This window comes from Hemiscyllium ocellatum, chromosome 42, assembly GCF_020745735.1.
Source record: "Hemiscyllium ocellatum isolate sHemOce1 chromosome 42, sHemOce1.pat.X.cur, whole genome shotgun sequence".
Classification (NCBI taxonomy): domain Eukaryota; kingdom Metazoa; phylum Chordata; class Chondrichthyes; order Orectolobiformes; family Hemiscylliidae; genus Hemiscyllium; species Hemiscyllium ocellatum.
Window position 1 is genome coordinate 31,104,732 of NC_083442.1, and position 18,803 is coordinate 31,123,534.

Below are 18,803 nucleotides of genomic sequence, written 5' to 3' on the forward strand. Positions count from 1 at the left end.
TTGCACCCTTCTTAAATTTGATAATGGCTCAAACTTGAAGTGATGAAATTCGATTTTATCTTTTGGTTTTTTTTTTGGCGTGTGGTGCTATTGCAGAATTCAGATATCTGTCAGCCTGCACTATAAAAACAACACAAATTTGCCAGGGTATTGAAATCAGGAATGGGAGGAAAGGGATTCAGGCACATCATTCCTTAACAGACAAGAGGCCACACACAGGGCTGCTTGTTCCAGCTAATTTGCAGTAAGTGTTGTATTAGAAATCCTCCTGCGCAGTTGGCGATTTTAACATCAGCATTCTGTGTTTAGTTAAAAAAAAGATTTAACTATTGGCATCTTAAGTGAGTAACAATTGTTGTTTCCTAGCACCAGAAAAGAGGGCATTGAAAAGTGAAAAGGATCTCTAGGGGAAAACAGCATTTTGTGAAGCAGAGAGAAGCTTCTCCTGAACCCTTTTGGAAATTGTAATGGATGAAATCTGAACAGACTTGTAAGTGGGGTTTTCATTTCATTGTACGTTTAGCATGCTGAAATTTTCACAGCCAGCAATGCAATGGTATTAATAACAAATTGTACAATTCGAAATGTCTAGGAATGACTCAGTACCAGGCATAGAAATTTATTTTAAAGCATGTATAAATCCATTTTTGACATTTAACTGCTGAAAGTCTGGAATTATTGCTGTAGCACTGTGATTTACTGCTGGAAGAAAATAACAAAGCAAAGTAGCTTCTTTGAGAAATATTGGAGACATGCAAGAGAATTTCTTGGAAATTACTGATAAATCCAATTGAGGTTTCAAACTTTATCGAATACCTACAGTAATGGAAAATGCTGGAAACATGCAGCTGATTACTCACTATCTTGAGTACACCCCCCTTTATAGCTGAAATGCAAGACAATATGTATGCTCCAAACCTGTTGTACAATATGTTGCACTATGAAGGCTTTCACTGATCTCAGCAGAGAATTGTGGTGATTCTTCAAAAGGCTTAAAAAAAAACAAATATATCCACTGATATAGCATCTCGAAATGACCAAATGGAGGAGCATTGATTAGTAGAGTATCCTGGACTGGACAATCCTGTTTTTTGATAGGAACGTCGCACAAGTTCAGAGGATCAGGTTGTACGGGGAGTATTAAAAGAGGATAAATATTTTTCACAATGGACATTAAAATTTATGAAATTGGTATTATGTTCTCTGAAAAAGTAATAGCTTGTATTTTGTAAGGTTCTTTTAAGGGCTTGAATGTATGAAGTACTCCAAGATGACGTATTTTGTTGGGAACCACTGGTCCAATTATTTCTAATGTAAGGTATCATAATGGCTTTGAGTGAGTAATGCTATTATAGATAGAGAAAAGATGCACCAATGGTGTGACTAATCATAATTTTACATATGAGACAGATTGCTATGTACAGAAAAAAATACTTGAGGCTAATGAAGTTGTAATTTAAGGGATTAATGTTCAATGTCATAAAGCATAGAGCAATTTTTACAGATTTCTGCCTTTACAGACAAGATGAGTAGTGCACAGTTTCAACAAGCTTTGGCAAATGGAATTAAGGAGAATCCAAAGGGTTTTTATGAATATATTAAGGACAAAATGGTAACTAGGGAGAGAATAGGGCCTCTCAAAGATCAGCAAGGCAGCCTTTGAGTGGAGCCACAGAAAATGGGGGAGATACTAAATGAATATTTTGCATCCGTATTTACTGTGGAAAAGGATATGGAAGATATAGACTGTCAAGAAATAGATGGTGACATCTTGCAAAATGTCCAGATTACAGAGGAGGAAGTGCTGGATGTCTTGAAACGGTTAAAGGTGGATAAATCCCCAGGACCTGATCAGGTGTACCCGAGAACTCTGTGGGAAGCTAGAGAAGTGATTGCTGGGCCTCTCGCTGAGATATTTATATCATCGATAGTCACAGGTGAGGTGCTGGAAGACTGGAGGTTGGCAAACATAGTGCCACTGTTTAAGAAGAGCGGTAAAGACAAGCCAGGGATCTATAGACCGGTGAGCCTGACCTCGGTGGTCGACAAGTTGTTGGAGGGAATCCTGAGGGACAGGGCGTACATGTAATTGGAAAGGCAAGGACTGATTAGGGATAGTCAACATGGCTTTGTGCATGGGAAATCATGTCTCACAAACTTGATTGAGTTTTTTGAAGAAGTAACAAAGAAGATTGATGAGGGCAGAGCAATAGATGTGATCTAAATGGACTTCAGTAGGATGTTCGACAAGGTTCCCCATGGGGGACTGATGAGCGAGGTTAGATCTTATGGAATACAGGGAGAACTAGCCATTTGGATACAGAATTGGCTCAAAGGTAGAAGACAGAGGGTAGTGGTGGAGGGTTGTTTTTCAGACTGGAGGCTTGTGACCAGTGGAGTACCACAAGGATTGGTGCTGGGTCCTCTACTTTTTGTCATTTACATAAATGATTTGGATGCGAGCATAAGAGGTACAGTTAGTAAGTTTGCAGATTACACCAAAATTGGAGGTGTAGTGGACAATGAAGAATTACCTCAGATTACAACAGGATCTGGACCAGATGGGCCAATGGGCTGAGAAGTGGCAAATGGAGTTTAATTCAGATAAAAGTGAGGTGCTGCATTTTGGGAAAGCAAATCTTAGCAGGACTTATACACTTAATGGTAAGGTCCTAGGGAGTGTTGCTGAACGAAGAGACCTTGGAGTGCAGGTTCATAGTTCCTTGAAAATGGAGTCGCAGGTAGCTAGGATAGTGAAGAAGGCATTTGGTATGCTTTCCTTTATTGGTCAGAATATTGAGTACAGGAGTTGGGAAGTCATGTTGCGGCTGTACAGGACATTGATTAGATTAGATTACTTACAGTGTGGAAACAGGCCCTTCGTCCCAACCAGTCCACACCAACCTGACACTGAAAGACTGGAGCGACTGGGTTTGTATACCCTTGAGTTTAGAAGGCTGAGAGGGGATCTGATTGAGACATATAAGATTATTAAAGGATTGGACACTTTGGAGGCAAGAAACATGTTTCCGCTGATGGGTGAGTGCCGAACCAGAGGACACAGCTTAAAAATACGGGGTAGACCATTTAGGACAGAGATGAGGAGAAACTTCTTCACCTAGAGAGTGTTGGCTGTGTGGAATGCTCTGCCCCAGAGGGCAGTGGAAGCCCAGTCTCTGGAATCATTTAAGAAAGAGTTGGATAGAGCTCACAAGGAAAGTGAAATCAAGGGTTATGGAGATAAGGCAGGAACAGGATACTGATTAAGGATGATCAGCCATGATCATATTGAATGGTGGTACAGGCTCGAAGGGCAGAATGGCCTCCTCCTGCACCTATTATCTATTGACCTGCTGAAGCACAACTAACCCAGACCCATTCCCCTACATTTAACTCTTCACCTAACACTACGGGCAATTTAGCATGGCCAATCCACCTAACCTGCACATTTTTGGACTGTGGGAGGAAACTGGAGCACCCGGAGGAAACCTATGCAGATACAGGGAGAATGTGCAAACTCCAAACAGTCAGTCGCTGAGGCGGGAATTGAACCCGGGTCTCTGGTGCTGGGATGCTGGAGTGCTAACCACTGTGCCACCTGTTGGAATATTGCGTGCAATTCTGTCTCCTTCCTAATGGAAAGATGTTGTGAAACTTGAAAGGGTTCAGAAAAGATTTGCAAGGACGTTGCCAGGGTTGGAGGATCTGAGCTATAGGGAGAGGCTGAACGGGTTGGGCCTGTTTTCCCTGGAGCGTCGGAGGCCAAGGGGGTGACCTTATAGAAGTTTACAAAATTATGAGGGGCATGGATAGGATAAATAGGCAAAGTCTTTTCCCTGGGGTGGGGAGTGCAGAACTAGAGGGCATAGGTTTAGGGTGAGAGGGGAAAGATATAAAGAGACCTAAGCGGCAACTTTTTCATGCAGAGGGTGGTATGTGTATGGAATGAGCTGCCAGAGGATTTGGTGGAGGCTGGTACAATTGCAACATTTAAAAGGCATTTGGATGGGTATATGAATAGGAAGGGTTTGGAGGGATATGGGCCGGGTGCTGGCAGGTGGGACTAGATTGGGTTGGGATATCTGGTCAGCATGGACGGGCTGGACCGAAGGGTCTGTTTCCATGCTGTACATCTCTATGACTCTAAATATGTGTTTCTTTCCTCTTCTTTAAAAGCTATGATGTGTCCAAATTACTCATAGGAATATAGAGACAGGGTAAACCATTTAGCCCTTCATGTCTGCTCTGACAGTCGGTTCTGCTATAACACGTGTTTTTTCAACGCGATTTGGCTTTAACTCGCTTTAAAGAATTTAGACCGCTATTTGTAAACTTTCCTCATCTGTATGTGCTATAACGCGATTCCAACCCCATTAATTGAAATGGTGTGCCTTTTGCACGATTTTCTTATTTTGCGAGATTGCATAAGACCCGAACTATCAGAACTGACTGTATTTGACCATAAGACTTAGGAGCAGAAATAATCCCCATGTCTTGTGGAGTCAGCTCAATCATTCAGTGAGATCATGGCTGATCCGACAATCAGTCTACCTCAGTCCATGTTCTTGTGTTCACCCCATAATGTTGACATTATTAAGTAGAAATCTATCTGTGTCTATCTAGAATATATTCAATGACGGACCTTCCATAGCCCTCTGGGATAGATAATTCTAAAGATTCATTGCCCTCTGAAGAAATTTTTCTTCTCAAATGTAAATGGCTTGTAATTTTTTTCTGAGACTAAGGACTTGTACTATAAAATTAGCTGTGCTCCTAGCTCATCTATTCCATTACTGGCATCTTCCTGACAATGTGGAAAATTGCCCATATGTGTCCTATGCACAAAATGTAGGACAAATTCAACCCAGCCAATTGCTGTCCAATCAGATTATTCTTGTCTTTAGCAAAATGACAGTCCTATCATTAGGCACTTAGTCAACAATAACCTGCTCACTAGAGCTTAGGTTTTGTTCTGCCAGGGCTGCTCAGCTCCTGATCTCATTCCATCCTTAATCCAAATGTAGATGATAGTGATTGCTCTTGACACTGAAGCATAATTTGACTAACTGTGACATGAAAGAGACTTAGTGAAACAAAAATGAATGCATAACAGGGAAACCTTGCCATTGATTAGAGTCATCCCCCTCCCAGAGGTAGATGATCTTGGTTATTGGGGGTCAATCACCTCAGTGCAGGTATTGCTGCAGGTGTTATTCAAGGTAGTGACTCAGGCTGAACTGTATTCAGCTCTTCCACTGATGACCTTCCTTCCATCATAAGGTCAAAAGAGGGAACATTTGTTGCTTGTAAAATATTAGCACCATTCACAACTCTTCTTATGTACTCCATGTCTATATGCAGGAAAATCTGGACAATGTTCAGCCTTGGGCTGATAAGTGGCAAGAGACATGTGTGCCACATAAGTGCCAGACAATGATGTAATCAGCAATAACTTGCTAACAAGTATGATTGTCAACTTAGGAATTACATATCACTGGTCATGGATTCTGTAGGCCTTCAGGTGGCTGACCCTCAATCCTCGAGCGACATCTCTGGCCATACATTTGGGAGGTGTTTCTGGGGATTGGCATTGGTCCTTGGCCTTGCATTTACTGACTCCCCAATTCCTTTTCATACTTCCTATTGTAAACTGCTATTCTCAGAATTATGTCCCTTCATACTGTTAGGACAGATCTTCTGTCTCCGTGTTCGTTTGGAGGAGAAAGACACCGGGTCTGATTAAAAGTATAAGCAGGTTTAATGAGAGAGAATCGTACACAGTACAGTGAGGTGTCTAGCTCACTGGAGAAGGCGCGTTCTGACTATATTTTAATTTGTCTATCTTTTTGTTCTCTCACATTCCAGAGTTACATCCTTATTTGGTAAAATGCAGTATTTTGGTATGTCATTGGTTCTCACCTGATAACATTCTATTACCTCAGTTTGAGCTACGTGCATTTTGACACGGCTCCAATGTCCTGTTATCTCTCACCCTCCCTGGGGCCTCTTCAGGCTATGCCATCAGCTTTTCAGTCTGTTCTTAGTGTAACATAATGGCTTACTGCTGCCTAGTGAAGCTAACAAGTTCCAGACTTGCTAATACTACCTCACGTGAGCACTACCTAACAATAAAGTTTCTTACACTACCTAACCTTAATAATGGATCCCAACAATACAGAAGCATCCTCCAAATTGGTTTCTTCTGAACAACGCCCTCCCACGCATTCACATCTGTGTTGCATTTCTTAAGTGAAATGTTCAGGTAGTCTTTGAAATGCTTCTTTTGTTCTCCTCTCAGTTGGGTGTCTTCTTTTGAACTTAATATCTCCTAACACCTTTGCAGAAGCATACCAAAGAATTGGCCTCCGCCTAGACCTCAGACTTGAACCCTCTACCAGCCTGTACCAAGTCAAGTTCCAGTTTATCCCTCCATTGAGATCAATGGAGAAATACTCCTGAACATGGAATATGCCCCTTACTTGGGAAGCTTCCTCTCATCGAAGGCTGACATCGATGTGGAGATTCAACATTGCATCTAATCTGCAACATTGCCTCCTTCGTACACCAAAAGATGAGAATCTTCGATGACTGTGGCATCCGTGCTGACACCAAGATCCTTGTGTGTAAGGCATTCATCCTTCTGACTCTTCTACATGGCTCTGAAACTTGGACTATGTTTAGATGCCACTTTGAGGTTTTTGAGAAGTGGCATCAATGCTGTTTGAGATGAATTCTCAACATCAGCTTGGGAGAACAGACATACTAGAGGGAGTCTAGCCATCTCCTCTTGACAGTCTTTGGCATTAGCATCACTAATTCCTCCAACATCAACATTTTTAGGCTTGCGATTGACCAGAAACTGAACTGAATGAGTCATATAAATACTGTCTTCAAGAGCATGCCTAAGGCTAGGAACTCTGTGGCAAGTAACTTGTCACCTAATTGCCCAAAGCCTATTCCCCCACCATTACAAGGCACAGATCAGGAAATGATGGAATACTGACCACTTGCTTGGACAGGTGCAGTTTCAAAACAATCTGGATAAGGCAGCCTGATTTAATTTAAGTCCCATCCATCACCTTAACCACAGTTGCGCAGTGGCATCATTGTATCATTGTGCACCACAGCAGGACCCCAGGGTCCTTTTGAAGGATGAGGGCAGTAGATGGATTAGAACACCATTACCTGAAAATTCCCCTCCATATCCCACACTCCTCTAACTTCTTGGTGGGTCAAAATCCTGGAAAACTCTTCCGAACAGAACTGTGGGTATACCTACACCACATGGATTCACCATCACCTTCTGAAGGGCAGCTAGGGATGATTGTGCTAACGATGCTTCTCACAATCCATGAACAAGTAAATTGCTAATTGAATACTGTGACACAGACAGAGAAAGCATTTAGCCAGATGTGTATTGCTGCACACTGACAGAACAGTATTGGCATGTTACCAAGTAGCAGTTTTAATTTCTGTTCATAAATTGTGGTCATCCCTCTGATTTTATTTGATTCGCAGTGTATCTTGAGTTGGTCATTTTGGTTCACACTTATGATTTACTAAATCAACTTTGAATATAGGTATTTATGAACTGGGGATATTGTACACTTAGTGACAGAATAACTGTTGCTTCATTACTGAATTATTTATACATATTTAAATACAGGTGTATATATTACTCATGGTTAATGGGACTCTTTCATGATGAATCAAAGTCAAGTGACTTTAAAATATATTGCCATTACAATGTTTACTTGCAGCATCAAGTCTACTCATTTGAAATATTTGAATAAGAAATTTACTGGATCACAATGCTCAACAAGCAAAAATGCATTTTTCCAAAGCTGAAAACTTCTTGGATGACACATTTTTGACGGATTTAAATATTTACTAGCAATTGAGTATCATAATCATGCCTGGGACTTGCAATATATCTTGAATTTAGTTTAGAGTCGATAATTATTCATAGGTCATAATGTATCCAATGAAGAATGAAACTGGGGTGGTGGTAGGACAGGCCAAAGGCCACATATGGTCCATTTCTGCACCTATTTTTTAACAGTCTTACAACATAACCTGTATTTACAACAAAGCATCTGGAAGCTCTTTATTAAACTCTTGTTGTCAATCCTGTTAATGTGAAAACATCACCATAAACCGCAGAACAGTTTTGAGAAAAAAAACTGTACCCTCTCGAAAATGATTAGGTCTATTTGCAAAATAAAACCGGAAACGAAACCGTGAATTAAGCGAGTTGTCTGTTCTAGTAACAACTGATTAGGATTGACATACATGATCAATGACAATAAATTAAATCTGCTTCACTTAGAGAGAATGCTCCATTATAATGAAAATGATTTTCAAAATCATTGTCACATTTAAAGATTATCTTTTTGGAAATCTAATTCTGCGATTGGTTAAGGAGGCCTGGCATCAGTAAAAAGGGAGAATTGTATTAAATCTCAGTATGTGCTTGGCACTAACGTCTTCGTAACCCACAAATGGACACTAAGTACCCTGTGGCAAACAAACACTGCACCAGCTGTGTTGCTTGGAGGCCTTAGTTGAGCTTCTTCAGCTGCTAGATATCACAGTTAATAAGTCATTGATTGTTGCTGTCAAGATGTGTTGGGAAGTGGAGATGTCTGAAGGGCTGCATGCCTTCTCTGCAGGTGGTAGAATGTGAAAGACCACCAGAGCTGATATTGGTAGTTAGTGCCGTCAAACTGGGAAAGGGACTCGGAAAAGTTGAAGTTGGAGGGAAAAAAAACACCTGATCGACCTGAAACTGGTTTGAAAAGAAACTGGGAAAATTATATCATTCTGCTGACGAATTTATTCAGATGTCTCCATAGGTTAATGATTAATTATTAGCCTTTTTTCTATTAATACCGGGCATCACAAATTTTTCTGCTTTGCATTTTACTTTTCTGACATTTCACTTGGCGAGGTAGAACATCAAGTATGGTAATTGATTAAATGCCAGTTGTACAAGTTTAAAAGTGTTACATTTAGCAGAAATCGGGAAGCCAGAGGAAGTGCTTTAAGGTATGAAGAAAATAAGCAGATTTCAGTGAGGCTTTAAAGGCTGTAAAATTATGTTTGAGAGGCAGTGCAGGGTAGGAATACAACATGAATGTTGAGCTATAATAGTTTTAAGGTTTCTGCACTGCCATGCTCCCCAATCCTGATTTCTATCCATAGATGATGGGAAATGGAGAGGTACGTCGTTTCATGTTATTCTTGAGATATCTCTTGGCAAAAATGTTTTCCTTTTAAAATAATAAACCTTGTTTATTCATTAAAGACTTAAGTCGTTTGTTTATTGACACTCTGCTATAGTCGGCACAATATTGCCATGTAATGCATTAGAAAGTGAACATTTATGGTGCTCTAGGCCAATTGTATTAGACTCAGATTGATTTGCATTCAAAAATCTGTAGTTTCACCCATATAAAGTGTGAATATTTTACAAGTTATTACAGATTTTCCAGAACTGAAAGAGATTATGATGGTCTTTGGTAGCACTAGCAGTGTTCTCTGATGTGTTGGGTATGTTTGTGCTTAGCAAATTATTTTCATTGTCATGAAAAGGTTTGCATTAGAACTGCTTCATACTGTACAAACACTGATCTGTCTGACATTTAAATAACTCATGCTTTGGAATGTGACCTTCATTGTTTTACTGCTGCAGAATGACACAAAAGGTTTGATGGGCTTTATATATAGCAAGCATATTTATTTTAGTGTAGACAATTTGATAATACAATGCAATAATTTTATTCCCAATTTTTAATTGTAAACGTTTGCCACTGTTGTTTTAAAAATATGTTGAAATATAGTGAAAAAGGAGAGCTTTTCATTAAAAATAAATTTGAAGTGTTATAATTAAAAGTACAAAAACAAGGAAAAATGTGCAACCTCCACAAATTACCGGTTAGGCCACACGAAGAATATACTATCCCTTTATGGTATCCTTTTCTACAAGGCCAGCGGGGAGAATAAATTGACCAATGAGGCTTTGGATTAGAGGGCTAAACCGTGATTAAACCAAATAAAGTTGGAGAAGCAAGAAATTAAGGTGGATTTCAAGAAGGCCTAATGTTATAAAGTGCAAGATGTTAATTTGGCAAAACAATTCAAGGAGCTGCTAATTCAATAACCAGGCAGTGTAAGTTTATGGCTATTACCAAAGGAATAGGAGGTCTATTTTAGAGAGTTTTTTAAAAAACTGTATTAAGATGCCATATTCTTTCTGTGCTGATAGTAGAATCTAACGTAGTTTTAAAAGTGTAATGGAGACATACTTGAAACTTACAAGAATTGAGAGTTTTATCTTTTAGAGGGAAAGAATAATAAATTGGCAGCTTCTTTCTGTTGCTAGGCTCTGGGTTTGAGTAGTTTTGGTTTGTATTGTCAACAGATACAAAATGTCAGGATATTTTAATACTTGAGACTTTAGACTGCAATACTTTGCAGGTTTTTTTGGATTAGATTCCATACAGTGTGGAAACAGGCCCTTCAGGCCCAACAAGTCCACACCGACCCTCTCAGCCAGAACCATTCCTCTACATTTACCCCTGACTAAGGCACTACGGACAATTTAGCATAGCCAATTCACCTGACCTGCACATCTTTTGGATTGTGGGAGGAAACCAGACACGGGGAGAATGTGCAAACTCCACACAGACAGTTGGCTAAGGTGAGAATTGAATCTGGGTTCCTGGCACTGTGAGACAGTAGTGCTGACCACTAATCCACCATGCCACAGTTAATGTGCCTGTATCAAAGGACTTGCTGCCAAATTGCTGCATCCTCATTATGAATAGAAATTGTTTGGCAGTCCATTCTTTCCCTGTCCGGTTTTTCCCCTTTCTCTCAAGGTACTGATGTTTTGCATGTGCTGAATGCATTCTCCTTCTTTTGTGCCTCGGCAGTGATTTTTGCTTAAATCTCATGATTTAAGTCATGAGATGGCTCACACATGAAACAATTTTTCCTCCACTTGGATATCCAAATGGATATTTCAGCAAGAGTCAGCGGTATCCTCCATTTCCTTATCAGTCTGGGATTATTGAAACCAGACCCTGCTGCATCCTTGCTATTGACCAGGATCTGAACAACTAATTTAGCATGCGTTGAAAAGTGAATCTATAGTTTTTGGGTCAGGATAGCTTAGCAGTGTGTTTATTTTACCAAGTGAACATTCAGACAGCTCTGCAAAGCTGTCCTAATGCATCAGCCATATGAAATTAATGGATCAAAATGTTAGTGAATGTAAATTGGATCAAGTTTGCATTTTAGATTATTCAGGTTTTGAAATTATGATCCCAGCTAATGTTGCTACTGGACAAGTCAGATTCCAGAATAAAATCTAGCTTGTATGATCATATCATAGAGATGTACAGCACAAAAACAGACCCTTTGGTCCAACTCATTCAAGCTGACCAGATATCCTAAATTAATTTAGTCCTATTTGCCAATATGTTCTTTTTTTCCTCATTTTATGTGGTGGTCTTTCACAGAAAGCACACCAGGCAGTACATTTAAATAATAAAACAGGAGCTTTTACACAAAAGAAAGGAATATAAAACAAATTAGGCTACCTCCATATAATGCTGTTTAAAAAATTTTAACCACCGAGCAAAATCCTACCTACTTCCCAAACCATCAAGATCCATAGAAAGTTTCCTTCCTCATCAAAACTGGACATTGTCTTAACTTCTTCCCATCCTGGTCCTATGAACTGCAAAGCCTCTTCCTACAACTCTCAGAAGTAGGATCCGTATACAGAGAGAACCTATTCCCTTAACTACTGTGCACACAATCATTTTCGAGGAAAAACTATTCTTGCATCTGACTTCAGGTCGTCTTTGAACTGAATTCAGAAGAATTCAATTAGAATTTATAAAATTGTGCTTATCTCATCTTCTACTCAGCTCATGGCTTAATGTTTTACTTTTTTCTCCTTTTGTCAAACCTGCACCGTAGAATCAGGCTCCATTAACTCTCCAGGAGACCTACAATCATCTGTACTCTGATACAAACTGGTTTAAAATTATGATTCCAAAAAGACTGACTAGTTAAGTACTAAACTCCTTCTCAAAAAAAAGGTAAACAACCATATGCCAGTCGTTTAAAATCTGAACTCTTTAACAAATATAATATATACTGTACAAATATATAATTACATAACATTTATCAAAAAATGAAGAGTTAAAATTGTTGAAATTGTGTGTGCAGAATTTTTTAGGAGGTTTTTGTTCAGTACTGTTTTTAGGGGAAGTGTATTTGATAAGGTTATGTTTACAAATTTAGAATAACTACTGAGATGTTAAATTTATTTCTTTTGTTTGCTTCAGGATGCAGAAATCATACTTGAAGGCACATCAGGAAATATAATTGATAAAAAAACTGAAGAAAAGTTGACTGAGCAACAGGGTGATCTTGATCATGGAAGTAGGTTAGACTTTAGCCTGGGAAATGTAGTATGCACATGTCAGCCCACCATACTGTAAGCTGATGGTCATGGTGAAAATTGCTCCATCCTCAATGAATGTAGGAAACTACATTGCTCACTTAGCCTACTGTTTAAATGGAAGTGAACTTGTAGTGAACCATATATAGTTTAATGAATGTTATGAAGTAGTTACAGGCTGCATTTATCTAGTGGACCTTGTTACAGAGATTTTGAGGAGGACCAGATGTTAGCTCCCAACTTTTTTGAGATCCTAGGTTATTTTGTCAGCACGATATGTGAAATCCTCAAGGTAGGTACTGCTTATGGCAATCCTCAGCATTAAACTTTACAGATCTGTACCACAATATCTCTCCTATAAGCAGTTTCACATTCATAATTTTATACATGTTAGTGTATTTAACTACGTTTGCCATTACTCTATCTCCACCAACTTCAGGCAATCTTGAGGTTTCACTATTCTCTTGGGACAGGTTAGCTGAGAATTTGGAAGTCTTAGTTGATTGTTTGGTGGAACTCCATTATCTTTGATTATTTTCCTCGATTATCTGTGATCTGTAGGTCCCATTAAACTAGGGGTTCTCTAATCTTTTAGATTTTCTTTTTGGAGGATGGCATCCCTGCTAAACTAGGCAGTTTATTTTCAGCAGTGTCCTGAATCTCCAAATCAGGCAATTTCTTGAACATTGATTCTCTGTAGTGGCTTCCACCCAGTTGTATGGAGGACATCTTCAACTTTTGTCAACACATTTGTATTCTCAATCAAAATGGAATTGTGCTGAAATATGTAAACCTCTTATTTCAACTTGTTCATTGGTTTGGATTTTCTTCTTTGTCCTCAGTGATTTCATTATCGGTGAAATCACCATGTTCACTTCCTCCATTTGCTATTTATAATTGCTTCTGATGTGGCATGATATCTCTCATAGTTACTGGGAATTCTTTCCGGGAAGAAAGACAAGTCAAATATTCTGCTTGGTCTTCTCTTCTCTTAGATGCGTCACCTTCACATCTAAAATAAAATTTGAAACTGTTAGAGCTATTTGTTCACCAAGTTGTGTTGCATTCCAACTTACATTAGTTACAGATTTAGACATTGGCTCGAGTTAGCCGTGCTGCTCAGTGGCAGTCTCGGTGCTTGTCTCTTTTTCTCGCAAACTGTGCTGGCTCTTTCACTCTCAATATTCTTTAGTATTGAAGAAAGTGGAAAATGTTTGTGCCAATCCAGCATGGTCACAGGTTCCCATCTCATTGACAGTACGAAACAAATTCCTTAAGGGATTCTGTTTTTTACCTTCATTAGGTTCTGCCATAAGTCTAGGGAACTTCATGAACTTTTCTACCGTTAGTAGTATTAACCTTTTCAGATCCTTATACAACCGATTTGAATCTATTCCTAGTAGTCAATGTGAAATGAAATGAGTAACTTCAGCTAAACAAATACATTGAATGCATTCGTTGGGCATGATACAGTTTTTGTATTTAGGGAAGATAAGTATCCAATTGGGAACAGAAAGACATGAAGCTACATATCAAGGTGGGAAATTGCAATGGCTGCGCATAATTTTAGTGTTCAACTTCACAGTAAAGTTTATTGAAGGCGCTCTCAATTGCAGGCTGTAATGGTCAAAGGTCAAAATAATAAAGATATCCATTCAGAACAAGATGCTGCATGTCTTCATGTTTTAGCAGTTAACAGATAGTTAGGCATGTGGTATTGATTTCTGAAGTTGTAACAATTTATTTTGAATTGGGTCTGAAGGCTTAGTTAAGTAAACGTATCCTGTGATGTGACACATAGTCATACGGACCAGAAAGTGCCTAGTTTGATTTGTTTTGTGTGTTAAGTTAGCTGGTCTTAATTTGGAGCAACAGCTGGTCCTCTATGTTCCTCCATTAAGGAGTAAAAACAAATCTAAAGTTCCTGCTTCCAATTGCTATCAAGTGACTAGAGATGCCTTATGCAAAGTGCAGTTGTGAATACTGAGAGAGAACAAGATCAAACTTGTTTTCAAAACGTGAAAGTGTGGGTTTAGTAGTTTTGGTGACTGTCCAATAAATCCAAAACCAACAAGACATTCAAGATGGTGGCAGAGTTGCAGGACTGAGCTTGGGGCTCATCCACTGCCAACTGCTCTTTTTTCTTTTTTTTGAAGCCTGGAGGCGGCAGCAGCAGTGGTCGAGGCCCAGTGAAGGAGGGGGGCTCTGCCAGTGGCAGCAATGCCGGGACAAAGCAGACGTGGCTCTACCCCAGCCCAGGGTCTCCCTGTGAGTGCAGAGCAGGTTCCAAGCTGACTCCCCTGGCCTGGATCTGCAGACTGAACCAAAGTTCCAGGTCTGCAGCTAGGTTCAAGCGCTTGAAAGAGGGAGGCATCAGCAAAAGGGATGGTGGAGGAACCGAAACCGATGACTGGTGGTAGTGTTTGCAGGAGTGCTGGCTACGGAAGAGGACGGACTGAACCCGCCCATCCCCAGACCCATGGCTCCAGCTTGGATGCCGTGGTCACAGAAATGGCAGCACCGGAAGCCTGAACTGAGACCCCAGAGCCCATTACAGAGATCCCAGCAAGTGTCTTTCGGCAACTGAAGTTGCAGCAAAGGCTGAACAAGAAGAGAGAAAGATGAACTGTATTGCAGTAAACATGTGCATGATATTCAGTATTTCAAGATGGTGCCAGAACATGACGACCCTTGCATGTAACACACAATAAAACACAAGCTAAAAAAAAATATTAACAGTTGGAATGGTAAAGTTAAAATAATGCCCCAGCCATTATTAAAACAATCAGCTGCAATTGATTTGGTGAGGTAACCCTGTATAGTCATGAGACTAATCTGTGCTGTAATGATGTGTAATGAAATGGGTAACTTTTTGCTTCAGTTAAACCACATGTAAGAAACAGTTGAGGATCTGCATTGTTGTTGTCTGAGATTGCTTGTAAGTATGACAGGTAACAGCTGGTTGGTGGCTGAAGTGATTTACAGCTGAAAAGATGTGCCTGTTGCTTGTGGTTGCTTTAGTCTCTGGCATATGATCTCAATATTTTAGCAGTGTTGCTATGGCATCCGTTGTAGACTGCAGCAAAATTCTTTTTTTCAGTGCATTTTTTCCATATGACGACTCTATTTATCTCAGACATTCAATCCAGACACCTTGCAAATAATGTAGCAGAAAAAAAACACACCCAAAGGTATTCTGAATTATATAAAAATATCTAATTAAAATTGAGTTCCATAACATTACTACCTGTAGAATTAAAAGCTCCTGAACAATGGTCATAAATAAGACCATAAGACATAGGAGTGGAAGTAAGGCCATTCGGCCCATTGAGTAAATAAGCTGTGGTCTGTGGATATACTAGAAATCAAGACATCCTTGGTGTGCGATAAGTGGCTTAATACTTGGAAGGATGGAAATCTTAACTACTGTAGAGTGTGGCAAAAGTGTGGACTGCAGATGCTGGAAATCAGAGTGGTGCTGGAAAAGCACAGCAGGTCAGGCAGCATCCGAGGAGCAGGAAAATCGATGTTTCAGGCAAAAGGAATAGAGGCTTTATTCCTGATGAAGGGCTTTTGCCCGAAACGTCGATTGTCCTGCTCCTCGGATGCTGCCTGACCTGCTGTGCTTTTCTAGCACCACTCTGATCTAAACTATTGTTGGCTGTGCTTCATTTTAACCGAACAGGATGATTGTGGGTTAAAACTTGCAAGTTTTTTAAGCAGGTTTCTTGTTATTTGTTGGGTAGTACAGACCCACTTGTTAAGACTGCTTGCAAGTATTTTTTTTTTTGGAGCTTAGGTGAAAAGTATTCTAGTCCTCAGTGATGGCTACATATCCACAGGCACCTTTAATGTCCTAATGTACTAATTCCTGAGGAAGGGCTTTTGCCCGAAAAAGTCAATTTCCCTGCTCCTCTGATGTTGCCTGACCTGCTGTGCTGTTCCAGCACCACTGTAATCTTGACTCTAATCTCCAGCATCTGCAGTCCTCACTTTCGCCGAGTATTAATATACTTGGCTTGCCAGTCAAGCTGGCTCAGTCCCATAAGTGTTTCTAGTCTTTGTTCTTTTTCACCAGAGAAGTTGGTAAATAGCTGACCAGATAATTGCTTCACAGCCAACCAGGCTTTCAGTGGATTAATACTTTTATGGCAAGCAAAACCAGAATTTGCAAGAGAAGCTTAGCAGGTTTGGTAGCATGTGTGAAGAGAAAGCAGAATTAATGTTTCGGGACCCAAAACATTAAATCTGCCTTCTTTCAACAGATACTGCCAGACCTGCCGAGTTTCTGCAGCAATTTATCATTTGGAATTTTCAGCATTTGCAGTTCTTTGTCTTTTTTTGTTTAGTCCTTCTATAGGGCTTTCTTCAACAGGAACAAATGAGAACTGCTTCTCAACAGTCTGGTCTAGAGTGGATTCCAAATCCATTTTATTGGATCAAATAAACCATAAAATAATATGAAATGCTAGAAAAATGTGGCAGGTCTAATGACACCTGTGGGGAGAGAAGGAGTTAATGTTACAGTGATAACCTTTCACCAGAGATACTGCCCATTCTGGTGAACACTTGCAGCAGTTTTTGCTATTATTTCAGTGTTTCAGCATCTACATTATTTTACTCTTGCATCAAATTCATAATGTATTACAGCATGAAAAGAATCCCTTAAATAACCAGATTATCAAATACCTTGGTGAGTTAGTTATTGCATAACATAATGACTTGATGCAAGTAAATATAGATCAAAATGCCAAGACTATTTGTTTTCTCCATAAAATGGAGCTGAATTAATAACTGACTATGCATCAGAGCTTAGATTCTGATTCATATTAACAGTGGAAATTGGATGGCTGGATTACATGCCAATATATTAAATTCTTTACTTCAACAGATTTATAAAGTTTGATCCAGGGCACATAAGATTATTATGCACTAAACTTGGTAACGTTAAATTAATGAAAACCAAATCAGATTAGCAATGATTTTATGAAATTGTGAAGGTGTCTCAAAGGGCCAATTACCCTACTCCTCCTCTTTGTTTTTATATTCCTCTGTAAACCTTGATATTTGGAATAAAAACAGAAACTTCAGATGAAGGGTCTCAACCAAAAAAAGTTGTTTATTAAAGATTTTTTATTTCAACTTTAGTCTCTTCAATTACATATTGTAAGCTAAACATTAGACGAATGTTTCAAGAATTCTTGATCTGACTTTATTTGACTATGTATATTAAATGGTTTACTGACTTACATCACAACAAAATAGTTTTTTGAAGCCTGCTTTGTGCCCTAAAGTGTGCTGAAATATTGTAGATCGGTGTTCTGAATCAGACTGTAGTTTTTCCCACAATTCTTCAACGTCACCTTGAGGCTCTGTTGTAAAAATTAATCCTAAATTGCCCAATGCAGGCTCACAATTTAAATCAGCCGGTCAGTAAGAGAGGAGTTGGACAAATGTTTCAAGTATCTCTCAACATTATAGTGTAAATAATGTATCTGTGAACTACTGACTTTATTGATTACCAGCTTGAATGAAAGAAAACATAATGAAAGAACTGTAATTTGTGAATCTGGTGTCCTAGCCTAAAGGTTTTTTGTTTAGAAAATACGCGTTTGCGGAAGGACCTTTGCTGTAGTTTCAGAATCCATTCCAACAAGAGAACTGGTATCACTATATCCATTGTCAAATGCTTGGTTCTCTACTCATAAGTTGAAATCTTGATTTGGCATAAATGTGCAGTGGACTTTAGCTAACAAAATCCATTTCACAAAAAGGCCCCCTCCTTTTGGCTATTTTGATTAATAGACATTAAAAATGTTTCTTGAGGCATATTGTTTCAAAACTATACCAGCTCAATCGAGAGCATCTGATGAAGGACCAGTGTTCTGAAAGCTTGTGATTTCAAGTAAACCTGTTGGACTCTAACCTGGTGTCGTGTGACTTCTGACATTGTCCACCCCACTCCAATACCAACACCCCCACAAAATGATTTGGAAGTGTACTATTCCTGTCTGTAGCAAAACTGCATGAGAGAGTCACCAGTGAGTAATGTGGCTGACACTTAGTTTTTTAGATGTGTTTCTTGCCTGCTGTTCCTTTGAACATTATTGGCATTTGAAATCTTGTTAGATGCTGTGAATTGCACATCTGCCCTGACTTGAAGATCAAAGCACAAATTAACATTTAAAAATAAGGCAAGTTTACAGAATATTTTCCAAATTATTTAATGTCAGATAATCTGATAACTAGTGTTTTTTAAAAAAAATCAGTAAATATCTGCTTAAGATTCCATTAAGATTTCAAAATTTAGATCATCGTGTAAATA

General features: G+C 39.2%; 1 protein-coding gene across 3 annotated transcripts in view; it reads left to right on the forward strand.

Moving 5' to 3' along the window:
• The window catches only part of peak1 (pseudopodium-enriched atypical kinase 1), a 195,382-nt gene that overhangs the window by 110,618 nt on the left and 65,961 nt on the right, over nt 1–18,803 (forward strand). For 2 of the 3 annotated variants that reach the window (XM_060853890.1, XM_060853892.1), the window contains exon 3: nt 367–490. The exons of the other annotated variant lie outside the window; for it this stretch is intronic. The gene's annotated coding sequence lies outside the window, so the exon portion shown is untranslated. The remainder of the gene's footprint in view (nt 1–366; nt 491–18,803) is intronic. 3 annotated transcript variants of the gene reach the window in all.